At 42.4% G+C, this 7,655-nt stretch overlaps 3 non-coding genes across 3 annotated transcripts; 2 read left to right on the top strand and 1 right to left on the bottom strand.

Moving 5' to 3' along the window:
- The first annotated feature begins 2,193 nt into the window (after window positions 1–2,193).
- Window positions 2,194–2,267, top strand: trnan-guu (transfer RNA asparagine (anticodon GUU)). Its single transcript has one exon. It is a non-coding gene; the product is annotated as a tRNA-Asn (tRNA).
- Window positions 2,268–3,800: 1,533 nt separating this feature from the next.
- Window positions 3,801–3,882, top strand: trnas-uga (transfer RNA serine (anticodon UGA)). The gene has a single exon. It is a non-coding gene; the product is annotated as a tRNA-Ser (tRNA).
- A 1,528-nt stretch (window positions 3,883–5,410) lies between these two features.
- trnaq-uug (transfer RNA glutamine (anticodon UUG)) lies at window positions 5,411–5,483 on the bottom strand. The gene has a single exon. It is a non-coding gene; the product is annotated as a tRNA-Gln (tRNA).
- Between the last annotated feature and the right edge of the window lie 2,172 nt (window positions 5,484–7,655).

The following is a 7,655-nucleotide window of genomic DNA, read 5'->3' as shown; positions in this document are numbered from 1 at the left end:
TCTTAAGATTTTTAAAATACATGATTTTGCTCAAATTTATTTGAAAATAAAAACAATTACAACCGCCAGGGGAGGGAGAGAACAGGGGAGGGATGTTGGTTTTGCATAAGGGGCGGGGCTATGGAAATTGGGTCTGTTTGGGAATGTGTAGTTACATGTTCTGGCTGTTTGTGAATTATCGTTGTTGAGTATGGAGTGTTGAGGTATTGATTTTGTGTAATGCTTTATGTTGAAAATTGAGGTGGATTTTGTTTATGATAAATAGGATAAACTGGGATGTGAGGAAGGTTTGGTTTTGCATAAGGGGCGGGATTATCATAATTGGAGGACTTTGCGAGAGTAAAATGGTTTGATATATTTGATTTTGTATTGTGGTTGTTATCTATGTTTTTGGTTGGTATTATGTTTATATGGTTGTTTTTGTTGGTTGGTTGTTATTATGGTTATTAATAATACGATCTATAGTTGAAATCTGAGCCTAAATAAAAAGAAAAAGCAAGTGATTAGGTTTATGAGCAATCTAATTACTTATTCGTTTAAAACGCTATATAAAATAGTTTATTATTAATTTGCTGGACAGAGCGGTGAACATTATTATGCATAAGACAAAGATAACGATCCTGATCAGTTTAGAAATCTGTGTACGCTGTAAGGTTTTTACTTCTTAAACTTTTAAAATACACGTTTTGAATAGAAACAAATCCTCTTCCTGGTACAGTATGTATAGCAAACCAGCACGTCTTTTTTCTCCAATCAGAGGGGTGTCAGATGGTGTCAGCCAATCACCATTCTGAAGCCCTACCATAATCTCTGGTATGGGGAGACCCCAGAATTCTGTCCCATAGTTTAGACAGATGATAGATACTTTTATTGATCCCGTGAGGGAAATAAAGTGAATCATTTTCATTTTAGGAAATTATTAAACGCTCGGTTAAAAGCAAAGGAGATTGTCTGTTATAGTGGACATAAAAACAAGAGTTCGCTGGCATTATATCCTGGAAGACACAGACCGGCGCCAGACCGGTAAAATGCCTGATGAACTAGGGATTGGACAGTTTCCAAGTGCTTGTACAATCGATGGAAATGTTCAAATAAATGTGCAAAAGAAATAAACAAAATAATCATTTATTTCTTTATCATATTGGGTAGCTAATGTCCTCTCTTTGCTAGTTAGTGGCTGTGTTTCTGCATTGGGTAGCAACGGGTGACTGTTCTCAGGCGGAAGATGTAAACAGCTTAATGTTCGTGTTAAATATTTTTTTTTAATTAAAATTCATTCTATACAGGAATCGCATATTTGGGTACCGTTTCATAAAACTTTCATGCTTAAAATGTTTAGGGAGAAATGGAAGACTGGTGTGTATTTTTTCTTTAAACTACCAAGACCAGCCATACACAGTACAGTTTACATACATACAGTAATGTTTATGTTCCTAAATTAATATCGTTTATGACCTTCAGATGCGTTATGCTCCTCTTCTTTTTATGCTCAGCTACTAAAATTTCCCTTTAGTGGTAAAATCCATATAAATATTCAAAACTAAGCGGATTAAAATGTGCACAGTAAAGACATTAAATGATTAAATCTTTGCACTACCAACCAATGCACCACGAGTGCCCCTGTCGGTCATTTTGGCCAGCCAATCACTTACCGCGGTGCCCTCCGGTGCCCTGCGGTGGCTTGTGGGTAGGTTACTGTACCGCGGGTTTTTACCGCGCATTTTGAATGGCTGCATCTGTAAATGCCATTTCTCATCATTTCTCTTGGCGTCAGTTCTGCTATTAAATGGGACGGAGGCAAGGGGCTCAGAGAGCAGGTTAAGTGCACACCGAACGCAGATGTGTCCAAGTGTCTGTAAAAGCGCGGTGCTCCGCTGGCGCTGTTTCCTAGTGGCTTAAAGTGCCTGCCTGGAAAGCAGGCGATCCTGGGTCTGGATACCAGCGGTGCCTCGCTCTGTGTCTTGTTGTGCCGAATGTATCATTTCAGACAAACATGCACAGCTTGGTTCAGTTTAATGCAAGAATTAATTTCCTTTCTGGAAGAACTTGTTTTTGAAGAAATCCATACAGCTTGTGAAAGATGAAATCCATTTCTTGGTTGTCAGTGGAAAAATATCGCCGGCTGCAAGAAGCGCAAGTGATTGTTTTCCTTGACCATAAACCTGCAAATGTAGGGAGCACAAAAGGCCATCAGTCTCTGTGGTGCAATCGGTTAGCGCGTTCGGCTGTTAACCGAAAGGTTGGTGGTTCAAGCCCACCTGGGGACGCATGTCTCAGCTTTTCCAATGTAAACATCATCACCGCTAAAGAAGATGGCGCAGAAGGCTCCACAGCCGAAACGTGGTGCTTCTTTTCTTCTCTTTTCAGCATGGAGTAAACCTTTGCTTGATCCTTTGCAGCCTACGCATGCTGACGCAGCTACCTTTCTCTTAACGCGCCTCAATCATTATTCACCAAAACGATCAGCAGAATATGTCGCCTTTGTGGTGATGTCACTCCTCTGCTTCACAAATGTCCTTAGTGACGGGCCATTTCTTTCTGCCATTTTTCCGGAGCGGTTATTGATTGCTCCATCATTTCCCTCATGCTTTCCATCACTAGATTGAAAAAAAAAAACAGAAACAGGACGACAGGACGACAATCAAATTGCAAAAACTCATCAAAGCACTCGATAGAGTATTTGAATCCACAAGTAGCTACGAGCAACTTTGTCCTGGCTTGCATGAAAGTCGGAAAATGTCAAAAAGAAAAAGATGGTGGCTTTTTCATATTCGTTCTTTTATTTTTAGTTCGTTGGCTCTTCTGTCCATTGTCCTCCTGCCTGGCTCTTGAACTGTGACTGTCTGAACGCACACAGTAGACTTTCAGGCGGGGGATTTGTCCTGAGCCTCTGTGAAAGACCCACCCACCCCCATAAATAACTGCTCTAGAAACACATGACTGCAAAACTAAACCACAGCTTAAAGAGGAGCTCCAACTCAGTGCCATACTAATGTAAACGAAGTAATACTAAGACATGCTCTTATGGATTTGTCTTACCTTGAGATATGTAATTGGATTTCAGGATTAACTTCCACATTCAATGTACTGGTGATTGTTTGCCTGGTCAGTACCTGGGTGGGAGACCTCCAGCGAACAATTAAGCTTGCTGCTGGAAGTGGTGTTAAGAGACTCTTAGGATCTTCCAGAGGTGTCTGTCCAATAGCACTAGTTGCCCTAGAGCTGGCTCAAACATTGCTCAAGAGTATACCTTTCACAGATGCGCAAAGATGAATGATGGGGGTGCACGCTTCAAGGAGCCTTCCAACTGTAGGGACTGATTAGAGACGATCCGTAGCGTGTGTTCGTTTCCATAAAGGCCCCGTGTCTCAACGGTAGGACGGAGTCAAATACTGCCTCGACACGTAACAGCATTATATTAAACCGCAGGACTTGAGGGCTGTTTTGTTTGAATGTTCAAGGCATTCGTAAGAGCGTAGGTCAAGGGCCATTCGTGCATCTCCTGTAACTCGAGTAAAAATGCTATTCAAAGTGCAGTGACTGAAATCGTCTTCCACATTTCTCCGTTGTTGATTTCTTTCTAAGAAAGTTCTATTTTCATGTCCGAACGGGGAGACTTTATCATTCCAACTTGAAGCCACCCTTAAGTACTCTGAGGTGTGTGTGTCTGCTTGCACTTTTGGCGTAAAAGGTTTCTTAAACGGAGAGCGAACTTGAAAAAAGTTGCCGCCTCCGCCGCCGCCGCCGCCTCGCACTCCCTGTTCGATTGTAGCAAGAAGGCAGCGGGCACAGTGCTTGCTGTAGTCGTAGCCGAGTGGTTAAGGCGATGGACTTGAAATCCGTTGGGGTCTCCCCGCGCAGGTTCAAATCCTGCTGACTACGGCGTTCTTTGCATTTGGTCGCTTGTGTGAAAAAGGACCAGCGCCGTTTTGTTTTCGCTGGGGCCTTTAACACTCTAAATCGCCTGGACCCGCTGCCTTGGAAATCGATTCTTCAGCACCCACGAGTGACACTTTGCGGCTGGACGCAGATAATGATGCTTTTTCTGCAACCAGCTTTCCAGCAGCTCCGTACTGAACCCGTTCTCCATTGCAACATAGCGGAGGCTCTTCACGTCTATAGCAAGGCTGTGTAGGACCGCATACGCCACAGTGACTTTTACACAGACCACATGAAAGGCAAGCAAAATACAGTTTTAAAATTCCAAACACTCACAAGGTCAGAGGAACAGCGATGACCTGAACAGATCTGTTACAGAAGTCTAGGTTGACCTTTTTAGAGCTGTAATTGTATTTTTGTTTAATAGAAGATCAAATCCACTCCCATGTACCAGCACCTTACAGTTTATTGATGTTAATTGTGTTTAAGTAATAAGATTGCTAACGCTGTTGGACTTTAGCTGGTGTTTTTTAGAACAAATTGCTTACTCTTCTGTAAGGAATATGCAGTACGCGCCTTTGTCAGTCATTGCTCACCATACCTGTAACTTTCTTATCTAACTCACTACCTCAAATGGTGAAGGTCCACAAACATAAATGAAAAAAAAAACCCTTGTTGTAGATGAGGTGCACAAAAAAGCAGCCCCTGATAGTGTATAACACATTTATACTATTGCAGAGACACATGTAACACATATATATATACTGTATATATATGAAACAGAAACAGGAATCACTTACTCACCTGAAGAATCTCTGTAGGAATATCTAGCATTTATCAATGGAAATAAAAGCTGCTTTAATACAGTGCATGTTCAAACTCAAACCCTCAGCTGCTGTTCTTGTTTGTTTTGTGACAAATTGCAACTGAGCATCGCATGAGCAGTTACGTACCCTTATCTGTTAGGGAATTTCAAGGGATGAGTTAGGTCAGAATGGGTAGGCTGCAAAACAACAAGTAAAGAGTTATTCCAAGATGAAACGTTGTGGCGGTTTTCTTATCTTTTCAGCATGGACTAAACTTTTACGCGTTCCTTATATGCTATATATGTATATATTAGCACCAATGTCGTTCTTAAAAACTAACATGAAATTGTCAGGGACATTCAGCTATATACAAAGAAGAGACAGACAAAGTAATAATTCTATATTAACGTGGCCTACATATTGACGCAATGATCAAACTAACTGACATGTTCTGATTCAGATCCCCTGCAGTTCATGCTAATTAGAACAATAGCAATGCTGAGTCCTCCCCACCCTACTGAGCACAAACTCAGCTGCTCTCCAGTTCTGTTCTGCATGTTTTTTCATTGCAATTGAGCTCGGAGCTGGAGATGATCTCCATACAGTACTGTGTTAACTAGCCCGCACTTGCGTGCTAATTTACTGGTTGTGGCAAATGTTTTTCTCTAGTTCATTTACATGAAGGCAACCTGTTATCGAGGAACCTGAGAGGTTTAAAAGCCTCACGAGCCAGGCAGGACTCGAACCTACAATCTTCTGATCCAAAGTCAGACGCGTTATCCATTACGCCACTGGCCCACGTGACACGCACTTGCACTCCACCACAGAGAGCTCTACACTGCTACTAGTAGTACACTTCCCCATCTAAATTTTCAAAGCAAGAAACTTGTGTTTCCTACTATTTTTAACAGGTTTAAAATATCATCTCCTTAAAACAGAAAAAGTGTTGATGTGTCGTGCTGAAATTCAGATTGATTTTGAATTCAAAGAAAAAACGTTTACTTCCAAAACACCGTGAAATTGTCACATCTTGCAGACAATAGGTGTATTCCATGTTGAAAAGAGAAGAAAGAAAACCATGGAGCCTTTTACAGGTGTGAGGCTTCTTCAGGTGTGAGAAGACCTCACGGCCGAAACGTTGTGTTTCCTTTCTTCTCTTTTCAGCATGCAATAAACCTATTACTTGTTCCTTTGCAGCCGAGGCATGTTAACATAGCTCCCCAGCTGAACATCTTGCAGACTCTACTTCTCTCCTGTAGAAGTAAAGCAGGGCTTGCTGGGTGAGCTTTTGCTCTGGTAAATTAGGTCACGTGTCATGTTCAATCATTTCTAAACACAACATTTGCTGGTGCTAGCTTTCCCCATGAAAAGAGACATTTCCCTTACAGTACATGACATATCGTTTTTTTTCTATCAATAAGTATAGAAATAAAACAAAAGAAAAAACGGTGTCGCCAAAGAATGCCCAGCTCTGTCGCCTTGGGGAGGTGTCAAGGGCATTGAGCTCCTTGGACATGAAAAGTGCCAGATAAATGCCATTTCTCATCATTTCTCTTGGTGTCAGTTCTGCTATTAAATGGGACGGAGGCAAGGGGCTCAGAGAGCAGGTTAAGTGCACACCGAACGCAGATGTGTCCAAGTGTCTGTAAAAGCGCGGTGCTCCGCTGGCGCTGTTTCCTAGTGGCTTAAAGTGCCTGCCTGGAAAGCAGGCGATCCTGGGTCTGGATACCAGCGCTGCCTCTCTCTGTGTCTTGTTGTGCCGAATGTATCATTTCAGACAAACATGCACAGCTTGGTTCAGTTTAATACAAGAATTAATTTCCTTTCTGGAAGAACTTGTTTTTGAAGAAATCCATACAGCTTGTGAAAGATGAAATCCATTTCTTGGTTGTCAGTGGAAAAATATCGCCGGCTGCAAGAAGCGCAAGTGATTGTTTTCTTTGACCATAAACCTGCAAATGTAGGGAGCACAAAAGGCCATCAGTCTCTGTGGCGCAATCGGTTAGCGCGTTTGACTGTTAACCGAAAGGTTGGTGGTTCAAGCCCACCCGGGGACGCATGTCTCAGCTTTTCCAATGTAAACATCATCACCGCTAAAGAAGATGGCGCAGAAGGCTCCACAGCCGAAATGTGGTGCTTCTTTTCTTCTCTTTTCAGCATGGAGTAAACCTTTGCTTGATCCTTTGCAGCCTACGCATGCTGACACAGCTACCTTTCTCTTAACGCGCCTCAATCATTATTCACCAAAACGATCAGCAGAATATGTCGCCTTTGTGGTGATGTCACTCCTCTGCTTCACAAATGTCCTTAGTGACGGGCCATTTCTTTCGGCCATTTTTCCGGAGCGGTTATTGATTGCTCCATCATTTCCCTCATGCTTTCCATCACTAGATTGAAAAAAAAAACAGAAACAGGACGACAGGACGACAATCAAATTGCAAAAACTCATCAAAGCACTCGATAGAGTATTTGAATCCACAAGTAGCTACGAGCAACTTTGTCCTGGCTTGCATGAAAGTCGGAAAATGTCAAAAAGAAAAAGATGGTGGCTTTTTCATATTCGTTCTTTTATTTTTAGTTCGTTGGCTCTTCTGTCCATTGTCCTCCTGCCTGGCTCTTGACCTGTGACTGTCTGAACGCACACAGTAGACTTTCAGGCGGGGGATTTGTCCTGAGCCTCTGTGAAAGACCCACCCACCCCCATAAATAACTGTTCTTTCTACGACCGACCAATGCACCACGAGTGCCCCTTTCGGTCTACCAATCACGTACCACAGTATTGCGCGTCATCGTGTGTCACAATTTGCAAGGACGTAGGCAATTACCCGCTGTACGTGTCTGTGCCGCGCACTTTGAATGGCTCCATCTGTTTGTCATTTTTAAGCTATTTTTTTGAGCACGCACGAAAATTCTTTTCTCCATATCTTCGCAATGGAAACACAGAACGCCTTCAAACCAAATGCATTTTAA

The sequence above is a fragment of the Atractosteus spatula genome, unplaced genomic scaffold (assembly GCF_055471065.1).
Source record: "Atractosteus spatula isolate fAtrSpa1 unplaced genomic scaffold, fAtrSpa1.hap1 Scaffold_9, whole genome shotgun sequence".
Taxonomy (NCBI): domain Eukaryota; kingdom Metazoa; phylum Chordata; class Actinopteri; order Semionotiformes; family Lepisosteidae; genus Atractosteus; species Atractosteus spatula.
The sequence above is the reverse complement of the archived record's forward strand: the minus strand, read 5'-3'. Positions and strand labels throughout refer to the sequence as shown.